Source organism: Pan paniscus, chromosome 7 (assembly GCF_029289425.2).
Source record: "Pan paniscus chromosome 7, NHGRI_mPanPan1-v2.0_pri, whole genome shotgun sequence".
Lineage (NCBI taxonomy): Eukaryota > Metazoa > Chordata > Mammalia > Primates > Hominidae > Pan > Pan paniscus.
In genome coordinates this window covers 79463101-79486399 of record NC_073256.2, presented here as the reverse complement: position 1 = coordinate 79486399, position 23299 = coordinate 79463101, and the positions used below count along the sequence as shown (strand labels likewise).

The 23299-nt window shown below is 37.1% G+C and overlaps 1 long non-coding RNA gene across 3 annotated transcripts in view; it reads right to left on the bottom strand.

The window, feature by feature from the left end:
• The window catches only part of LOC100968459 (uncharacterized), a 133174-nt gene that overhangs the window by 81165 nt on the left and 28710 nt on the right, over window positions 1-23299 (bottom strand). For 2 of the 3 annotated variants that reach the window (XR_010112944.1, XR_010112942.1), the window contains exons 3-4: window positions 7083-7267; window positions 3201-3303 (exon numbers count right to left, since the gene is read on the bottom strand). This is a non-coding gene — a long non-coding RNA (uncharacterized LOC100968459). The remainder of the gene's footprint in view (window positions 1-3200; window positions 3304-7082; window positions 7268-23299) is intronic. The other variant, XR_010112943.1, reaches the window with a different exon arrangement.

The following is a 23299-nucleotide window of genomic DNA, read 5'->3' as shown; positions in this document are numbered from 1 at the left end:
GGAAACAGTTTTGTTATTTCTTAAAAATTTCAACATGCAACTACTACACAACCTAGCAATTGTACTCCTGGACACTTACCCTAGACAAACAATGACTTACATTTACATGAAACCTGTATGTAAAGTTTATAGAAGCTTATTTATAAACTATGAATTATTTTGGCTAGTAATTTATAGCAGACCAAAACTGGAAAAAAACTCAGATGTCTTTAGGTGGGTGAACGATTAAAGAGTCAGTACATTCACACCATGAAATACTATTTAGCAATAAAAAGGCACAGATTATTGATACATAAAACAACCTGAATGAATCTCCAGAGAATGATGCTGAGAAAAATACTCAATACCCAAAGGCTACATACTATATGATACTATTATGTAACATAATAGAAATGACAAAATTATAGAAATAAAGAATAGTGGTTACCAAGGGTAAGGAAAGGATGGGGAGGAATGAAAACAGATGTGAGTAGACAATGGCCACCTGAAGGATCTGATGGTGATGAAAATATTCTGCATATTAACTATTTCAATAATGATGTCTTGATTGGGATACTGTACTACAGTTCTGTGTGATGTTATCACTAGGAGAACCTGGATAAAGAATATATGAACTCTCTGTATTCTTTCATATAAGTGTATGTGAATTTAAAATTACCTTAATATAAAAGAGTTTAATTAGAAAGAAAATCAGACCTAACCGAATTATAAGAACTCAGATGCTGCTTGGTCTTCTTAGCTTGCCATTTCCATCCTGGGCTTGCCCCTGCATCATGCAGCAAACACCCATCTGGAGCATCTCTGGACACCCTGGCAGTGTTCATGGCATGACGCTCACACATCTACCCATAAGGCCTCTCATCCTGTGCATCCCAGACTTGCCTGTTTCTGTCTTTATGATGTCTTCCTTTTTGTAATTCCAACTCATTTATTTATACCTACCACTTTAATCCCTTCTCTGTCTTCATCCTTTCACTGATTTCCTGGGCATCAGAATGCCCTTTGTCTTACTACCTAAATCTGTCCACTATGTCTCTCTTGCCACGAGGAGAAGAAAGGGTCTCCATTGCTCCAACTCATAAGTGGAGCTGGATGTTCTGAGGGAAATTGCAGATCTTTATTTTTTTAAATTTCCTTCAATATAATCCATAGGTTCAGAAGAAATTGCAAATCTTTTAAATAGGAGGCATAGAAATGAAGCTAACATGAATTAGGTGCAGATCACCAAGGCACAGTAACCAAAAATTAGAAAGTGAGGTATCTCCTTCTGGCTTGCTGTGCATGAATCTACCCATGTTTGTGGTCAGAAGCATTTTTGAAGAAGACAATGAACTCTGCTCTGCACCATATTCAAGCTCCTGAATATTTCCTTTTTCTCAAATCATTCATGATCCATATCTATTTAAAACCAAAGCCAAACAAACAATTGACAAACACAGAGAGAGAATTTTGGACTCTTTCTAATTTTACTTATTAAATGCTGTATTGTTAAAAAGTGCAAGTTTCTCATTTTAAAAAGGGGGGAAAAAAGCAAAACCAATATTCTCTCTTTCATTAACCTTGAGTCATGAATTCAGATATTCCCTAAATTAACATCCTTATCTCCTGCCTGATGGGTATCGCCTACGCTAGGGTGCTGAGACAATGGTAAATATCCTGATTTCGTTGGCCTTGTTTAAAACAGTAAAAATACACTGAGCAATAGCATCTGTTCTCTGATATATGCCGATACCAAAATTGGCTCTCACTGGAGAGATCCAAATGAATATCATTGCTGGCCTATGTTCTATCAGAGAAAAGAGCCAAGGAAGACACACCTCTTCCTGCCATGATTTACCTCCAGAGTAGATGAATGGCCCAGCCACAGCTTTGCCTCATTTCAGGCACAGTTCCAGGCTTATAGATAATTAAAAATGAGAATAAAAAGCATGTGTGTGAAAAAAAAACCCACTGGATTTATCCAATAGTGAAGATGGGCAGACAGTGAAGCTGGCAGATGTAGCAAATAAGTTCTTTATTTTTATACTATGTGTTGTAAAATCTATCAAAGACAAGGCTGGACATCATCTGTCTGCTCTGGGAAAATGATCACTCTGAACATCTCGGCTGTGCCGAAACATGTTTCTCTGGAAGGAGAATTGGATTATCAAGCCCTTCTTGCATAATAACTGATCTCAGAAGCAAAGACTATTCTCCCAACTCAGCCTGACTAGTGTGCCTCATGCTCTGTGCACCAGCCTCAGGCCTTCTCTGGGTGGGGGCTCACTTCTCCAACCTGTACAGGATGCAGGCACTGCTCTGAACCTGCTCTTTGGGTGTGTCAGATTCCATAACATTGCAACAAACATATCACTGAATTTACTCTTTAGAGGCAATTGGAAAACCAACTTTTATGATATAAACAAAGCAAGGAAGAAATGGTGGTTCCTCTTTAAACAGCATTTCTTGGGGCAGGAGAAAGAAGAAATACCATGATATTGAGAGTTGTGACTCCTAATTTCTCCTGAAATCAGAGGCACTTTTTAAAATAAGTCAAACAATCACCCTGGACTTTCTTCCATCCCCTCCCTCCAGTCTTCCCCTTCTTGTCTTTAAATGCATAGAATTCCATTTTCTAGTTTTTAAAATTATATTTGTAAAAATTTCAAACCATATTTGAGAAGGTTTACTTTAAATTTTTTTCCCCAGCTACCCTTTTCAAACTAAAGAATCTTTATCTTAAAAGATACTAAAATATTAAGTACTTTCCCAAATCCAAAAAGAGAATGAGGTTACACAACATTTCAAAGATGCAGCCAGCCTCTGACCATGTTCCACAGCAGGGAAACATGTGAGTACAGTACCAAACAGAAATATTTTAAGAAGAATGCTTGCTGCTAAAATGTCAGCTAAAGCCATAATTTCTATGTTTATTGATGTTAATGTAGGGTGCTCTTTCAGGAAAAAAAAAATCAAACTATCCCACTCTCCCTGGTTGTTCTACATCTGCATTTGGAGCCAGTTAAACTTTGCAAGATACTTCCGATTTCTCTGTTACTGTTCCCTTACACCTGCATTCCTTGTTCCCATTTTATTCCTAGCTTTCTCTTCACACCCAAGAGGTGACTCATTTCAGTGGTAAATGAACAAGAATATGCCCAAGGTTTGAAAATTTTCAAATGAGAGTGTTAAGTGAATGCAGAAGATTATACTTAAAATACCTGTCACAACTCAGGTGGCATCTGTTTCAAGAGCACAAATAATCCAATATTTTGTCGTCTCATCATTCACGGCTCTTTCAGAGAAAATAGAAAGCAGAAAAAGCTACAAGCGAAACCAAATAAACAAATTTTGGTTAGACAAGGGGGACAAACCAGGCTATTTTAAAACCTGAAAATGTAATCACCTTACTTGCTTATGTGAAATGCTCATGTTTTGACAAAGTTCTAAAGCCTGCATTTTCTGAATTAACATGGTTATCCAAATACCAGTTGATTTAAAGTGAGAATGATAGTGGTGAGAGTGAAGATGGCATAGCTACTATGCTATATATAAGCTATATGTAAAAAATTACACATTTACACACACATACAAACTTTTTAAGTGATTAGACAGGACTTCTTTAATTCGTATAATTAAAACAACCATATACATTTTGTTAGGGGCCAATGGATGCCTTTGGAGAATTTAAAATATATTAAAAATATAAATAATACAATTTATCTATTTTCTATTTTTTGTTTATATAAGCAAGACAAAATAGACATGTACATCTTCAAGGTTGCCATGCAAGTTGCTGAGATGCATGATTGTATATAATTCCATCACTCCCATACTTATATCAATATTTAGAAATTTGCTCTAGGGAGAGATTGATTTACCATATGTGGTGATAACAACCATTACAAACTCCCAATATTTCACAAACCACGATATAAATTGACTTTACTTCACACTCCTGGATGCCATTAGGCTCCTCCCCTACCAGGGAAATTGTTTCCATGGTAACTGAAAGAGAAAAAGCACAGGGAGGGAAAAAAGACACAAAAAGCTAACGAAATGAGATATCTATGGAATAAACAAAATATGGGAAAGTGTTGGATGTCACAACACTTTTATTGCTTCTAGACCCATATACACCTAAAGATGCTAAGGCCACACTGTCTGACAGACGAGTTGTAAAGGAAATTCTTTGCCTGAGGTTGGACTTGTTAAAATGGCCAACAATCAGCAGGGCTGCCTGCTATTTCCCATCGTAGAGGACGCTTTATAAATCAAGCCTGCTAAATCTTTCTATCCACCAACTCTGCAGAACCAGTGTGGACATGGTCATAATAATTCAGTGTATGGCAGATAGTTGGGTTGGAAGCAGAGCTGTTCACAGGGACAACGAATCACCCTTCGTAAGGTAGCTGCAGTCCTTGTTTCCACCTCACACAGAATTCTCTGGTGGGTGTCAAGTATTAAAATCCATTCAGATCTGTTGGGGCACTGAGGAAGCTCTCTTGAACGAAACATTAGGTTGCACCTGCTTGTATCTTTTTCCTCATGTTGCTGAAGTAAAATATGCAGCTAGCATAATTTAATTTTTATTAGATTCCGCATATATGTGGCTTTTAGAATGAACTCAGGGGAATGCACATTACTTATAAACATATACTTTTTAATTAATTTTTCTTTGTAATTCGAAGTAGATGTCTAATGCATTCATGGAACGATATGGGCTCCCTCTGGGGGGCAATTTTAATACCTGCAATTCCCTGGCTTGTTAATCAAAGACTTTTTAGCCTTGTAGATAATTTATATCTGCTTAATGTTCAAAAGGTTGAAATTGCAGCAATATGAAAAAAAAATCCTTACCTCTGACAAAATCAGAAAAGATAAAAACCTCATGGACATTCTATAGAAATGAGAAATGTTAGAAATATTCTTTCTTTCTGAGCTGCATTCTGTGAAAATATTTTACAGCTTTATTAAGAAAATAAAAAGTATTTGTTTTTCCAGAAGACACAGTGAAATTGCTTGGCTTAAAATGCAGCAACGTCCAGGATTCCCCATCTCAGAACATGCCTATTTCCAGCAGTTTTGTATTTTGAAAAAATGCCTTTTTTGGTTCTTATAAAAATGTTATTGACCAAAAAATTTCATAGAAGAAATTTAGATGCGAGGGTTTAGCTTAGGTTTTAGTTCATTTTTGCCAGCTCTAAAGCTCTCCTGTTGTGTTTATGTGTCCCCTGTTCATTAAGCTCAGTTTCAGCCGAACATAGTCAGACCAGGTGATAAGAATGGATCCCACTGCACCCAAGGGAGTGACTTTAGACACAAAACTATAGAGAGGAGGTGCTGTGCATCACAGAAGTAAAGGGGATGGAATGCCATGTTCTCTCCATCTGTGTTCCATCTCCATGGTGTGGCACTGGCTCCAGCAGGTATGTGCATGGCTGTGTGGGTATTTGCACACATACAAGCACATTCACACTTGGACACATACTTGCATACATACATACATACATATACACACACTTTTTAAAATAGGAACACAGCTACATTTTAACTAAAATGGCAGCTCTACAATGGGGATAAGAAATAGAATTATGGACTCTCAGAGATGGAGGGAAGATTTGAGAATTTCCAGTCTAATCTTTCACAAGATGGAATTTCCTATAGCAGCACTGGATGGGGGTAATTCAACCTAACTTAGAACTCCGGGCATGGGAATCTCACTAGCATATGAGCCAGCCTAGAGCATCATGGGACAGCTGAAATTATTAGAAAGCTCTCCTTTTAACCAACGTTACATTTGCCTTTAAAAAAATTCTACTGTATTATGCTCTGAAGCCAAAGAGAATAGATTGATTTTCTTTTCCATGAAGCCTGAAAGTCCTCAAATATGTTTGAACACAATTGTTCTCTTACTTTTGAGCAAAACATTCTCCTTTGCCTCATTTGTTCCTCTCATGATAAGACTTCTAGAACCTTATTATCTTGGTTGACATAGTTAAACCTATTTGGCACCCAAACTCAATACTGTACTCCAGATACGGTTATAATTTACACGGACGAGAGTACACTGGACTCTGTTTTCATTTCTTACCACATGATGCTTTTATTGGTGCAATCTAAGATCAGGTGTTCTTATTTTCACAACCAGGTCATGCTGTCAGCTCACATTGAACTTGTAGTTACCCTAACCCTCCTAGATCTTTTTACTGCTTGACTTCTGGCCTTCCCATTCTGCACTAAGCCAGCTGACTTTCTGCAGCTAACTGCAGACCATTATGTTTATCATTGCTACAATTTATCTCAGAGGTTTTAAGCCTTTCTTTTAGCCTGTTCATATCATTTTCAATCTTAGTTCTATTATTTTAGTATTTGCAGTTAATTTTGGATTTTGAGTCAGTCACAGAGTTGGATGGGATATGATTTATGACTCAATATAACTCCTCAGTAAAATTTTACGGAGGCCCTGATGAAGAAATGATCTCTGGGCTGCTTCCAGAGACTTCTTTTGGAGGAACAGAAATATACACTCTCTGGTGTGAATCCACCTAGCTACGCTATCAGATCTTATTTGTACACTTCACCCATAAAGGGAAACTATGAAAGAGTTGTACAAATTCTTCTTGCAACTAAGGAATACTCTGATTCTCATTTACTGTTTGATGTGTATGTACAAGGAAAGAAAATGTGATTAGTTTGGTGTGACTGATATAGCTTGTGCTGTTTCCAATATTCTTTCTGTTTACTCCTTAGATTTAATGGGCATTTCTTCTTACTAGTATTTTTCTATGTTACAATTATCTCCCTCCATAGAAATTATTGTAAGAATCTTATCTGGGCTTTTTTCTCCCTCGTTTGAGACTTCTGCTAATGTAAGAAAATCTCCTGCCAAATGCATTCTTCCTGATCATCATTAAACACTGCCAGTTCCTTACTGAGAACCCAGGTTTCAGGCTCACCACCTATAGTCCAAAAAGCTAAATTCTATTTTTTAATACCATCTCTTTGGCCTGCTTGGAAGTCACTACATTCATAGGAATGAACTGATATTACCCATAACTTCAAGTCCTTTAAAATACTTTACTTTTAAATAACTATATTACCTCTTCGTGTAAATCTACAGAATTTGGAAAAAGACCGATAGATTTGATGACTCTGGATAAGTCCTCTGTCCTTGAGGCTGTGGTTTCTGTGATGAAATTTAGTACTTCCAAGAGCTAGGTCAGGACATTGTGTTCTTGGCTGCCTTTCTTTCTGTGGTAGGAACTCTCTTCCAGTTGGTCAGGAGCTCAAATGGGATGAAAAGACAAGAGAAGGGATAAAGCAGCATGAGGTAAGAAAACCAGAGTGATTCTGGGTCCTGACTGAGCTGAGGGCTTACCAGTTACTCCACAGCCATGCAAGGCCATGGGTGCTAGGCAAAAGATAGCATGACTCTTCCCTGAGGCTCAGATAATCCCTCCAACTCCATATCACACCCAGCACCTCCTAATTCAGAACACTTGTCTCTGCTCTGGTGCTCCAGTTTCCCACCTGATTCCATGTGCCTTGTCTTGGACCGTCTAATTCACTCTCTCACATTGGGGCTTTCCCTGTGCTATCAGGTTTAATGCTAATTCCACTCTTGAAGTTATCTCTTAGATCTGTTATGTAATATTTTCAGGGGATCTTTTGATGCTATGGACATTTTGTGGCTCTGCATGTGAGGAATGAAGTGAGAATTAGGGGATGGAGTAATTATTGCTAGGTAAATATTTGTTTAGATGACCTTTTTTTTCAGGACCACAATATACCAACAGTACCAAAGAGGCTATATCAAAATGGTTATTTCAAAACCTTTCTCCTGGCTCTCTGTTCAGCTTCTGACCTCAACTCCACTGAAGTGGGACTACCCTATATCACTTGACACACCTTGCTCCCAGGCCTAGCCCCAGGAACCCAGCTCTGAGTCCTGACTCCTGCTTGCTGAGGACAGGACATTCAATAATTACATGAAGCCATTGAGCTAGTTTTACACTATCTGACCACTCCCAGTTTCTTTGTTCTTATTATAGAGGGAAGAAAACCAAACTCTTTTTTATGCTGCTCACTATTCCTTTGCCAGCCCACATAAGGACAGAATCTGGGACAACCAACGCATGTTGGAAAGATTTGAGGGAGCATAAGAGCTCAAAAATGGAGACTGATGATACAAATGTAACAGTGGCTTGAGTTTGGGGCATCACAATATTCCATAGATTTATATGGTTATTTTTGTATAAGAGTGCAGTAGCATTCAGGTGGCTAGGAAAGGTGTGGGACACTGCCGGGCATCAAGGGTGGGCCACTGCAAGGGAAGAGGCTGTTTCTGTTGAGGATTACAGTGAGACTAAGCAATAGGAAATGGGGCAGTAGGAGGATATTTGATTCTGTTCCTGAGGGAGGTTAGAATTTTCTCATGCCCCAATCTTTTAAAGTTTTTTTTTTGGTTTGGGTTTTTGTTTGTTTGTTTGTTTGTTTGTTTTAGATAGAGTCTCACTCTGTCACCCAGGCTGGAATGTCGTGGCTCAATCTTGACTCACTGCAACCTCCACCTCCCGGATTCAAGCAATTCTCCTGCCTCAGCCACCTGAGTAGCTAGGATTACAGGCGTGCACCACCACATCCCGCTAATTTTTGTATTTTTAGTAGAGACGGGGTTTCACCATGTTGGTCAGGCTGGTCTTAAAGTCTTAATGTTGGGATTCCCTCAAACTGCTCAAGACAGTAAGGTGACTATACCTCCCAGGCAGATATTTCTGCGCTTTCATCTACTGCCCCTTGACTCACAAATGTGGATGTCCAGCCAAGACCCTCCCCTGAGTGACAAGGTGATCAATCTAACTCCCATGGATAACCTCAAAGGTGTCTAAAATTCAACGGGCCCAGACTAGGATACTTGATTTACCTTCTTTTCTGAGCCTGCTCCCTAAGTCAGTAAATAGGGATTCCCTATATGAGTGAATAGCATCACCATCCATCTACAAGCAAAGTCAAAAACAGTAGTTCTTCATTCCTGCCACACCCACACCCAATTCAGCAGCAAGTTATTAGCACTTCCTCATAAATATTTCCTATTGCTCTGTAGGATTTCAACACACATGCCGCCTGAAGTTGTCCTACTTATTAATCTGCTCGCTTCTTTACTCAGTTATTATCTATCTCTTCCACATGTAAGTTCTATGAGAACAGAAGCTTGTATGTCTATTTCACCACCATGTCTCTTTTGTTTGAAACAGGGTGCTCAGTAAATACCTGATGAATGCGTGTAACACTGTGAAAATCACCTCTTCTTTAATTTCTAAATTCTCCTTATTTAAACAAGTTTAACAGTGCTTTCTGAATATCAACAAAATACAGTTTCTGAATATTAACAAAATACATGCAATCTTAGCTCACAATAACAGTAAAGAGAATTAGTGATTCAAATAAAAATTATTTAGTTACTGAAATTTGTGCGCTGAGAATCATTGATTTATAATAGGAAAATGTTTCTAGTCAATATTTTCATGAGAAACCGTTAATTTTTAATCTTCTGTAAGACATTATATGAGAGTTCAACTTGATGCAAAGTAAAGTGAGTGGCAAGAGAAATCGACTTCTCCCTTGATAGTCTTACCTCAGTACTTAGTTATAGATGTCCCTTGAAGGGATATAAAAAGTTATATGAAAAATCAATAGGAAACATTAATAAAGTATGATTTATAATCTGGAAGACATGATTTAACGGGATGATCTCAAAATCCATATTTGAACAGTTGTGTGCACAGTTCAAATAAAAATCTATGCATAAATCTATAAGCATGTAGATGAAAAACACTCAGTTTGAATGTATACCAAATTTGTACATATAAATATCAGTCAACAAAAGCTCATTCAGGTAGAATAAGCAGTAGGTAAAAAGCCAAAAGGCCTGGTAGCTAGCCAGTTGCTCATCAACCATTAATTAACTTGCCAGGCCTATAAAAACCAGTATAATTAAAGATATAATCACTAGAGTTTACTGAACAATTACTACACATCAGGCACTCCATTCAAAGCACTTTACAAAGTATTAGTTCACTTAATTATCGAAACAATCTTATAAGAGTGCTGTAATAAAAATCCCTTTAACTAAAACCTCAAACCAAAAGACTTAAAGCAACAATTATTTATTATTAATTGCGATTTGGGGCTTGCTTGGTAGTTTCTCTCTGGTTTCTCCTAGGATCACTAGTGTAATTGCATTCCTCTGGAGGATTCACTGAGCTGGGAGGTCTAAGATGCTTAACTCATATATCTGATATCTGGCTTCTCTTTCAATAATCTTGGGCTTCTTCACAATATGGTGCTTTTAAAGCAAAAGCAGAATCTGCCAGGTCATTCACATAACATCATTTACTGTGCATTTTATTTGTCAAAACAAGTCACAGGGTTAACCCAGATTCAAAGAGATTACCCCCTTGGTCAAGAGGATTAGCAAAGTCACATTACACAGATGAGTATATAGTGGCATGGCAGACTTTGTGCTCATTAGACAATCAACCACAAATAAATATTATTGTTATTTGTATTTTACAGATGAGAAACCTAACACATAGAGAGATATGGTAGCTTGCCCAAGGTCACAGCAAGTAAGTAGTGGTGCTGATATTTGAACCCAGGCTCTCTAGCTGTAAAACCAGCTAGAGATACCTTCAAAACAGCATTGGATGAGGTCATGAGACCTGACTCCTGGGACTCCCAAGGATAAGCCACTCTCCTACCCTACCTCTGTGTTTCATATTAACACAATAAAGAGGTTAGAGTTGAAGACCCTTAGGTATTGTCCAACTTGAAGATGGCATAGTCTTTCATTTTCATGAAGAAATTTTACACACACACACACACATGTTTTCAGATTGAATCAATTCCTGTGTCTATGCAAGTTTAAATCAATAACCTTGTTCATATACGCTTGCTTCTGCAGAACGAGGTCCGTGACACCTAACCCAGAGTTTCAGTGTGAGGATACATAATTGGAAATGAAAGTAATCACTTGATTTAAGGCATTTTTACTTTTTATATTTATTTCTCGTTTCCCACAATGGTGAAATTCATTATTAAGAATTATAATCCGCATAGATTTTTGGTATTATACAAATAAACAGTAAGATACTACCACAATGTATATGCTGAGATAACATTTTTGGGTGTGTCTGTTGTTCATAGAACAAACACTAAACTTAAACGTTGTTGTCTTTACATGTGTTCCCTCAGTGGCTTCTCTTTCTCTCCTTCAGGTCACCCTATCCCTCATTTATCTCCTGAACAATACCATGGATCTCCTTCAGCCTGCCAGATCCCTCTGCAGAGCCCCTCTCCCACAGAACACATCAGCCTAAGAGTGTTGATTTATAACCCCATTGTGCATCCTTCCTTAAGCAATGGTCCCGTGTCTCGAACTCTTTCTTTCTTTTTTTAAAAAACATTTTTAAAGTAATATATGGAAGTTTTTTCTATTTTACTTTACATACAGAATGTGCACGTTTGTTACCTAGATATATGTGTGGATGGTGGTTTGCTGCACCTATTGACCCGTCCTCTAAGTTCCCTCCCCTCGCCCCCACATCCTGCAACAGGTCCCAGTGTGTGTTGTTCCCCTCGCTGTGTCCATATGTTCTCATTTCAAACCCTTTTCCAATATGACCTTGGCTCAGTTAACCATCATTTTGAGGATATATCTGATGAAGAAACTTATGTCATATTAATTTTCCCAATTTAGGAAAGCCAAAGATTAGGTAGTTGAGGGAGAAGATGATGTTAGTAAAAAGCAAACAAACAAAAACTTCAGAATCAAGAGTAGAATCTGAGTGTAGTGATAAGTGGAATATTATTCAAGTATCTTTTACCCTATGATAAAAAGAGACAATTAGACCAGATCAGTAGCTGGTTTTCAGAAACTAGGAATTTGTAGAACAAACAGAAGGAACGGATTTTGAGAAAGGAGAACGTGCAAGGCAGAAAAGTCCTTGCAACATCCGAGGTATTTACTCGGTCTACAAGGCCCCATGCAGGCTGGCCTGTATCTTGCCTCAGACTCCTTTCTACCATTCTTATGGTGAATGCCAGCTATCTTGGCTTCCTGCTGTGCCTCCAACCCTCAGGTTCCACCTCAGAGCCTTTATACTTTTCCTGTCTCTACCTGTCGTGCTGTCCCCCAGATGACCTCATAACCAGCTGCCTCCTCTCTTCTGAGTACACAGTTGGTACCTTCTCAATGATGCCTCCCTGCTCTTCCTGTCTGGTACCAAAACCTGTAACCCTCTGTCCCCAGCACTGCTGATCTCCTAGTTCAATATAACCTTCGAGTTTCTTCCACAGCATTTATTACCTTCTCATATATTGTATAATTTGCTGTCTTCATTACATGTAGTATTTATTTCCCTACTCTGAAACTTAGGGTGTAAGAGGGCATGAATTTTCATCTGTTGTAATAGGCTCCAAAAAAAAATGTTCTTCATTTTTCATCCTTCTCTGTATTAGTCTGCTAGGTTTGCCATAACAAAATACCACGGACTGGGTGGCTTAAACAACAAACATTTATTTTCTCACAGCTCTGGAGGCTAAAAGTCCAAGATCAAGGTGCCGGCAGGTTTATTTTCTCCCGAGGCTTCTCTCCTTGAATTGCAGATGGCCACCTTCCTGCTGTGTCCTCAGATGGTCTATTCCTGCAGAGTAGACTGAGACTGCAGCAATGATCTAGCAAAACATGACAGAGCTCGTGAGAGAGAGCCTGGCCTCAGCTATCTGCTATTCCTTTTTTCACAGGCACACATAGGAAGGTGTTTTGAAATTTGCAAAAGCTTATTTTAAAGGGAATAATAGATTAGACTGGTGAAGACTTTTGCTTAAGGCTCCAAATCCCTAGCAATAAATCCTTACCAATGAACTATAATCTCCATTAAAAGAGGTCATGGATATAAGCAAAACTCTACTGCCTACCATGACATCTGGCAAAAGCAGACTATTAATAAATATTTGCAGAATGAATGATTAAATGAATCAAGGGTTACAAAGAAAGGTTACAAACACTGAGAGACTCTCAAAAATATGCTGGAAATATCAGAGAAAGGCAGATTCCTTTCTAAATCTCCAGTCTCATTACTTGAAAGCAACCAATAATTTCTTTCATTTTTAAAGCACCCGTACAGATGCCCAACCAATATGCTGAACCATCAATTAAAATAAACTGTACAAAATGCCCACTCTGCAAAGTGTGCCTGCCTCTGGCACATGTTCCATTTCAACACTGGCATCACCAAAATAACTAATGTGGCTGTTCAGTTCTAGGGTCAGCAACTTGTTCTCTCAATTTCTAAATCCCAAGGCAAACAGCTTTGAGATGCTAGAATGAAGAAAGCTGAAAAGAAATTGCCAGTTCTCTTGTTGCCTTATTAAGTCTGGGGCATTCTATTTAATCACATCTTCCTCTAGGAGAAAGCAACTATTTGAAGAAAAATACATTCCTGGTATCTGAATGCTGTCTTTCAATAAGTAGCAAAGATCAAAGAGGATGTATTTTCTAATCTTTGAATATTAACAATGTCCCTTGTACTGCAAAATGGAATTACTTAGGGCTGTTACAGAGACCCCTGTAGTTTTGAGCATATAAATGAAATGTCTTAATACAGAATATGAAATTAATTGTAACATATTTAATATCCCTCAAATAAATTGGAAAGAACAAGATATTTGGCACTTGGATATTTATTTTAAACATTTTACCAAGTGCACAGGACCTTGTAATGTGTCTGTAATATTTAACAGAGATAAGATATCCTACCCAAGCTCAGCATTTTCTTCTCATGTTTGTAGTTTTTGTTATAAGAAAATTGGACAGTTTTATCACTAGGTGATATTTATTAACCAGTGTCTGGGAAAGGGGAAAAGACAGTTTACTGCTGGATCAGCATGTGGCCTGCCAAGAAAATAAAAGGACACTCATAGTCAGTGATTTTAATCTGTTGGTCAGTGCCCTGATCAGGATGTCAGCTTTCTTTTAGGAAAATGCAGAGAAAAGGTTCAGAGTACACAGTACTAAAGTGTATAACTTCTGTTTTATGATTTGCAAAGAGTAGGACACTCGTTGACTGGTGAATTTATTCTCTATGTTTGAAAGATAGCACTTTGATTTATTACCCAATGAAGATCTTCTCATTTTTGTAATCACCTTATCATTCCAAGAGGATTCCAGTGCATAGCTCATTTTTCCCTTCTTTCTGATGTCCCTTATACTTGTGCCTTTTAATCATAGGACACTTTGCCCAAGAATGCATTTTCAGAAAATTGAGATACACGTTCTGTATGGGTGAAGGCAACTGTGTCATCTACATTTTCCACGATTCATCAGTGCCCTTTGTTCTTGGACATGATAGAAAATCTGTTTTCACTCTCAATTGGAAAGCCAGCATGGGTTAGACCAGATGGCTGTTGACCTTCAGGCAATAGAGAATGGGAGAGGTTCCCAACTGTTCTCATTACTCTGGGCAATGACCTCCTTTGGAGCAACAGCTTCAAGAAGCCGACACCTAGAAAACTTTCTCCTTGAACACTAGACTCTCTGCTAGTTGTTTGTTGAGAAGCTCTAGGTTGCCTAATTGTCCTAGTGTCAATGCCTTGTGCCATTGTTATATGCATTACCCTTTATCCATTGAAGGCAAGCTGCTGGCATTATAAAAGTCTTGATAAGTAAGTGAAGACATTTAAGTTTAGATGTCTGAGAATGTGAGAATTTTTTTTCCAATTTTTATTTTCCTGTGCATGGGTCATAGCAGACACTCAATATGTGTGTGGGGGGGCAGGGAAGGGTGTTGAGGCTGTGATTGGTTGATTGAATGCTTAAAAGATAAATGTTCTAACTGTATTATTTGTAAGATAGTTGCAGAAAATGTATTCATACAGAAACATAACACATTGCAAGTATTGTCTCACTTTCTTTTCCAATAGTGCTAGTGACTTTTGCTAGACCAAGAATTTAGAACTACGTAACTAGTGAGTAGAGGAGATAGGACTTGATTAAGTCTCTCTGTCCAATTCTGATGCTCAGACGTTTAACTTACAATGTTCCTACTACTTCCTTTTTTGTTACCATGGGGAAATGACTAACTAGGATTAAATTTACATCCCCAAATCGTGGAATAATGTCTCTGTAAAATTTTGTCAAAAGCCCAACCCTACTCATTCTTTCTTTATTTATATACTTTAAAGAAATAAATGGCTACATGTGACTTTTATCAGTGTACTGGCTACAAAGAATTGAAAGAGCTGATGAATGCTTGACAGAGATTGGAATAAGAATATTTTTCTCTTCTATTTCTATCAGGTTGCCTTTTCGATCTGATCTGATCTGACATCTCCCCCCAGGACGTCTGAGTGTGCAGGGTTATCAGTCCTCTGTCTTGCTCCTATCATCTAGTCCAAGAAAAACTGGCATCTTGCTGGGCTGGGTCTATAGCTCTCTGGACTGCATATATTAAATGAATAAAACTGAAAGAATTAGGTCACTGGAGCAAGTGTATCCACTTATTGGGCCACAGATGAAGAGAAATCTCAAATGTGCCCTTCATTATAGAATGTATCTGAATCCAGTGTTATATCATATATTGGTTGAAATTGCAGACAGAACAGCCCTTTTCACCCACACAGTCACACAAATATAGCTTCTTGGCAAACTTACATTCACACACAAGGTGGCAGTAAGTAGAATTTTTTTATGTTGATCTTAAAACAATCCACTTCCTTACACCTTAGTGCCATAATTCTGTCACCTGGATCAGCAAAAGTAACGATTCTTCAGGAGGCAGAGCAAAATGAGATGAACCTTCCTGATAAAGAGAGAAAAAAAATCCCACAGTCCCAGGTCTCAGTGGACAGAGGGACTGATGGAGTATCTTGTGGCTCGCTGGCACATTTGTGCTGGTCCACTGGACGGTAAGCCCCAAGTTAGAACGAGTAAAAATATCCATTTAAGTCTTATCCTTATTGTTAGTTCCTCCATAGCAAAACTTTTGCAGGAAGCAAAGACCTTTCTTCCTTGTGCTGTGTCTTATTTCCCTGGCACCGCTCATCCTTCTGAGTATATCAGTTAACAAGTACTTACCAGTTTAAAGAAGGATTTTTGTTTATATAGCTACACACTCAAAACACAACCACTATATGTCTTAAAGGCCTCAGTTTTTTATCTTAAAAAAGTGAAATTGGGCACAATGTTATTTACTGGGTACTTTTGAAAAGACCAAATAATAGCTTTTCAATATATCCTGCATTAAGCAGCATCAAAATGATGCATGAAAATAGTATCTGACAATGACTCGGTAAGTGTGTGTGTGTGTGTGTGTATGTGTGTTTGTGTGTGTGTGTGTACATGGTTATAGCATGTTAATGTATCTGCCTATAGTTTAGACTTCATTCACAAAATTGTTCTGATCTGCTTAGGGATATTTTTACTAGAATTTATATTTATTATTTGACACAAACCTATTCATTTCATAGTCATCACTTTAAAACTAACACAATTGTTATGAAACCATGTTGGATTTTGAAGGAAATTAACCAATCAATAATCAGATTTTTAAAAACCCATTTTTGAAAAAGTGTATATCTTGTTGCATTGCTAAGAAAACACCTCACAATACTTTTTTTCCTTTACTGAACAAAAGAGTTGTTTACAATGATGGCTTGCAGGGAAGACAAATACCCTCTTCCCTCTTCTGGCTATAATCCCATCAAAATTTCATTTGGCTAAGGGAAATAATAATAGATTTCAAGAGCCAACTCTTCCCTATTGGTTTTGGCTGCTTAGGATTTTGAGAAGAATTTTGAGGCTCCGTCCAGACAAGGAGGAAAAGTGTTGTTATCAATTAGTGATGTTGTCTTTGAGAGCACAAGTGGGGAATTAAGTCACATATGCCATATAGTTGGCATATTTGCTTTAAGGCTTTTCTTAAAGATAATCACTTCTATTGAGTTGAATCGTATGAAAAACAGTTGTATATAGTGAGTGATATAAATGGTTTACATTTATTGAATATCATGTTTTAAAGATTTAAATTTTTATATGGCACAAAATATAAGAAATGGCAGAAATTTCATCAGTTTAATAAGTAACTTTTGTATTGCCTTTTCCAGGTTACAGAGCACACTTTACAGACGTAATCTCATATGTGCACCAACAAGCCTATGAATAAAGTATCGTATTTTCCCTATTTATATATATTTGGTCTAAGACAGAAAAAAAAGCAATATTTTATCCAAAATTACACCAAGGATGAAAATGCATGCTTCACGAAAGTGGCAGAGTAAGGTTGTTGAAAACTCAAGGATCTTAAGAGAGGTATATTCTCTAATCATAAAGGCTCTAAAACAAGTCCGAGAGGATGCGTTTTGGACAACCCAGTGAACAGTTGATACATAATTGTTCTACTATATGATCCAAAACCAAATCAAACAGCTTATGGTTCCACAGTAAAATAAAACAACACAAAACTATAATTTTTGACAATCTGTCCCTTTGCTCTGAAATGTCCCCTCCCCACTTTTACTATCTGGCTAGCTGCTACATGTCATTCAAGACAATTCAGGATTTTTGACAGCCTTACTTCTTCCTTCCCACAACTGGAATCCATTTCCATCTTCTATACATTGATCAACCAGGAATCTTCTACCACAACCTCACACCAGGAAGCTTTGATTTCTGCCCATCTTCTTAGTGTTCTCCTGGGAGGAAAATATGGAGTTTTATATTTTATTAGATTACCAGAACATCAATGGGCCATATGGAATCACCAGGCTTTAAAATACCCAAAGATATGCTTGATGCATTTTTCTTTATCTCTCTTGAAAATTCCCATTTTCTTATCTCCATGTGGTAAGTGGTACTTAGAAGGACCTAGCTGCTGGGGGCCAACCAGGGAAGCTTTCTCATCTACTCCATGGAGGTGGATGGGTTATTAGTTACAAAGATTTTGCTTTTCTCTTTCTTTTTTTTCCCCTCACTCTTTCTCTGCTTCCAGAGATTGGCTATAAAATTCAGAATATGGAGTCAAGAGAATGTCTTTACCTGGAGTCCCCACTTAAATCTTTAGGCACAAGAAACACTCTCTAATCCAAGTTCAATGGAAACTCTGTATTAAAATATTAGAGAGCTGAAAAAGTCACCATGACACTTATTCCACTAGTGTGGCTTGTGGTAGTAATTCATCTAGGAAAGATTATTGACATGGAAGGCGGTGGTCATTCTGGATTCCCTGGCTATAATAGCATCCAATAACTACAAATCCCCAAGATCGTAATACTCCTTAGATAGATTTCTATAAATGTATTTACCAATTAATCAGAATAAAGTAAAACTTGCAACTAAAAACTCACTAACTTACCATAACCTTTTTCTTCAATTTTTCTTAACTTTTCAAGATGTTATTCAATTTGATTCATTTGGTTATTTGATGTAGTAATCTCCTTCATGATACCCTATTAACACTATTTAAAGTCGTATCGAAGTTTATGAGCCAATTCACCAAAATGTATAAATATATTTCCCCTGTAGTTTTGAGACAATGAGGGGATCGTCACATGTTTAGTGGGAAGGTCACTATACACAACTGTTAGTTCCTCTCATACGTTCTGTTTCACTGCTGTTATTATCCTGATGTGTAGTAAAACAGTGGTGCTGTGGAAAAGCCAAAGAGCTAAGATATCGATTCAGCCCCATCATTATTTCTTTTCCTTCTATTACATTTCTTCAGAATTCATCTTTCTTTGCAAAACATATAAACTAGACCAGATAGGATTCACCTCACCTTTACCCTGCTTGTTTGTAGATAATTTTTAAATGACTACAAAAGCAAAGAAAAATATTATAAGCAAAATATCAAGATTGAGAACATTTAAGTGTCTGTGCTAATACGTGGCAAATATAGTTCATTATAGGTAAATGCAAAATAATGAGCTTTCCAGTAAAGAATATAACATTGGAAACATCTGCCTAATGGAAAGGTGCTGCAGCATTCTGATTAGAAACACATTTGAGAAGTTGCTACAAAATTGTATCCATTTAGCCTTTAGACGATGCAGAATTGCAGAGAAAGGGGGAGTTAAATTACTAAAACAAAGTATTGTAAATCAAAGGTAGAATTATGCAAACAAAGTATGCATTTGTTCTTAGAAAATACAGAGTGTGGGTCACTTTGTTTTTAAATCAAGATATCAAAATTATTCGAAATGGGCCACCTGCTGGGTCCAAAATGACTAGAAATTTCAAAACAAGTTATATGAAATTGGAAGATACACTAATTTATAGAAATAGTAAAGTAATTCCATTGGATATAAATGAAAAGTAAAGAGACTCGATGTTACAGTATTGGAAAAAGGGGAAAAAAGTGTAAAACTTCACAAAGTTACATAAATTTAAATGTGTTTTAAAAATCCCTTGAAGCAAGATAATCAGTAAAATAAGAATACGGTTAAATACTTTCCAAGCCAGGATTACAGAATCCTGAATGGAACAAATCAGACTGTAGTAGGAAATTCAATGGATCCAAATTAACTATTAGTTTTTCAGCTTTTGAAATGACACTGATATATTTTCAGTTAATCCATAGATAAGGTGAGCTGCTTTGCTAACCCCAAGACTACCAGTTGTATGAATAAGGATTTATTGAGAAAATCCTTAGCCATAGTACAAATGTACTACCCCAAGTATAGGACTGAAATATTGCAAAATTTACTTAATTTGCATCTAAATAATTAAAATATGAGTTTTGTAAGACTTGTGTCTCAAAGGGAAAATGTTAGACATCCTAATATATGATCAGAAATATTGAACAAAATGGTTTTTTTGTTCACAAAAAAGTGAAAACTTCCCTAGCTAAAATGTAGGTCATAAGAGTCCCGTTGTTGTGTCAGGCCTATCTTTTCTATTTTCAGAAAATGTATGAGTAAATTAACAAATTTATTTAAAGGAAAAAACACAAATCTTCATCAAAAAATTAAACTTTCTTATTTCATGAATTATGTTTATAATTTCCTGAGATCTCATCTGAATTCTTGTTCTATCCATTAGTTTTCACATACAGATAAAAGTATTTCATATTTATCATAGCTACAGAACATTTCTAACTACTTAGCAGATGGTTAAACTTCAGCTTTCTCAAAACACTTTTTACAATTTCAATACATATTTTCTATGCCATCATTGCTGATTTTTAGATAAATGTCCATTCTGTTTGCTGTCATTGATTACCACAATACAATAGTATGGACATTAACAAGCAGCCCCCAAACATATACCTACCCACATTATTTGAAAAAAAAAAAAAAGCCACAAAGTCTGGATATTTGAAGGAAAAGACAGGACTTCTATTCAATTTTATTTAAATTGATTTAGTGGTTATTTTTCCAGTGTCTATTTTGTACAAGGCAGTTTGATTTCTAAAACATGCCCCTAAAAGTCCACAAAATGGATAATCCCAACTCAGATCATCAAATGTGGGGCAGCTTTCACGTCCTTTGCTATGGGGGTTATCATGGCTTCCCCAGTCTAATCAACATTTCTTCAGAGGTGCATCGGGAGCTTTTTATCTGACTCACGTGTCTGTGGGGTTAGTGCTGTTGGTGCTGAGAAAAGGCCAGCGACATGGGTAACCTACAAAAATTGATCTTGATATCATAGTATAGGCCTGAAAAAAGCTCCCAGTACTTGCATCCCACTTTTTCCATTTGCCTTTTAGAATCTGCGTGTCCAGAGTATGGGCTGGAGATGAAGGCTGGGCGAATGAGAGGAGCATTTACAGAGCATCTCCCTCTGCTTTTCAGACTGAATCCTGAAACAGCTGCTCAATGCTCTTTTATGTTTATTATCTCTCTGAGCTCCTTAATCCTCCCAACATCTCTATGAGGCAGGCTGTACTATTATCCTCAACGTACAAATGGGTGAAGTTTGAGAAAATGAATCATCTGTCCCTGCAAAGCTGTGCTTATCTCCTCATGGGTTTCATCAGGGCCACCTGGTATGTGGTTCAGTCTCAGGGGTGGGCCAGCCAGCGCCCTGGGGAAGAAGAAGAAATAGGAAAACTTGATCTATGTCTTTTGCTGAAAGGAAATACTGGCAGACAACTTCACTACAGTTATCTTTTTCTCCTACAAAAATGTAACCTTGACTAACACATAGCCCCTCTCTAACCTTGGACATAGAGGCAGTGTGAGAACTCTCGCTGATTTTTCTCCTGATATTTTTCCATGTCCTCTCTACAAAGGGAATATGGTGTTCACTATCTAAATCTCCAAACAACTAGCTAGGAGTTGGTAAATTTAATCTGGTCAAGTATTTTTCTTTTCTAAGAAATTATCCCAATTTCTGTGTTTGGTGCTGCCTGTTTTTTTTTGTTTTTGTTTTTGTTTTTGCTTTTGTTTTTCCATTCATTTGGCAAATGTTTACCCAGCACCTACTGTGCTTCCTATATTGTTTCTCACATCAAGGATCTAAAAAAAGAAAAGCTTCCTGCAGTTATGACATTGATTTTCTATGAAATGAAATAACTAATAAATATGGTGCAATAAGGTAAACTACATGATCAAGATAAGTACAAGATATCATGAGAATGTGAAGAAATGAAACTAAAACAGAAAAAGATCAGAGAAATACTTTCAGGAATTTTGAAGGGTGAGAAGGAGAATTGGTAAAAGAACAAAGCTGTGGGTAAGTTCCTGGGATGTTATTATGACTAGTGAACATTTATAGAATCCCGAGAGAAGATGAAAGTAGAGAGGAAGACAGAAACCCTGATATGAAATATGAATTTTATCCTGAGGGCAGTGGAGAGCCATTGAAGGATTTAAAAAGGGAGATACATTTGATACAGATCATTTTGACAGCAATGTGAAGAATGGGTTTGAAGAAGGAGACCTCATATATTAAGGAGTAACTGACACAACTATGATAGACTTAGAAACGTAAAGTCACTACCATTGAACATGAAAATTATTTGTAAGCTAGAAAAAGTGATTCTTCTGCCCTTTCAATAACTATGCAAACCAGTGTTGATAAATGAGTTATCTATTTCAGTCATAACTGATCATACTTAATGTCATATGTTTTCTACAGGTCAAATGTTGCTTCAAAGTTTGAATACACTCTGGCTTCTCAACCTCCTTGTATCTAACTCTTAATGGTATTTATATGTTTACCAAGAAGTATATGTTGCCTTTGAAAAAACACCTGACTTGTAAGTAGAGGCAAAACCCAGCAACTCATATAAAGGGGGAAATCTGATAGGAATGTCATTATATACCTTGTATATATTCAGCCAGACATTGGACATTATTTGCATATTGTTGTACATATTTTTAAAAAATCTAAGCCAAGCATGATGGCTCACATCTGCAGTCCCAGCTACGTAGGAGACGGAAGCAGAAGGAACACTTGAGCCCAGTAGTTCAAGGCTGAAGTGAGCTATGATCCTGCCACTGCACTCCAGCCTGAGTGACAAAGTGAGACTCCTTCTCTCAAAAAAGAAAATCTAGTGGTCATAGAATTCGGGCAAAATTTTATATGAAGGAAAATGTGTTCCAGACTGTAATGAAGTCCAGACACTGTGTAAAGTATTTTGTTCTCTAGGTTAAAATTTGTCATTTATAAATGGAAATATAGATTCTATACACGGCCTGATTTTTGAACTCAAGTTAATTAGGGCAATGTCTGACATAATATGTTATCTACATTTTGCAGAAGAAGAGCAATTAAGATTCAGAGAGAGTAATTTTCCAAGGGTGACACAGCAAGGAAATGATAAAACTGACTCTAAGTCCATATACTTGCTTCCACATCAAACATATTATTTGTAAAGTGCTTTGTGTTCTACAAAATGCTTCCATATACATTTTCTTATTTGGTCCATTCTGTAGGTGAGAAAGTTGAATACAGTAGCTATAAAAATATTACATCACTTGGATATAACTACAGGTATAAGGGCAAGAAGAACTGAGCAAAGCAGTGAAATCTCATTTTCAGAATAGAGATTTTGCCTCCTTCCCCCTATATTCTATTCCTCTGGAATATATTTATAGAAAATAAAGATAAGAAATTACATGAAAGTATACTGAGAGAAAGGGAAAGACAGTGGTCTCAGGTATTGTGACTTTTCTGCCATTGTGATTTATTCTTGAGATGTGCAACCCTACATAAAAGCTTCCTTCTACGAACAGTCAATGAAGAGCCCTCTTGTATTAAACTACAGAAAAACAAAGGTAGAACCATTGAATACAGGCAAATGATTTTAAAAGTGGC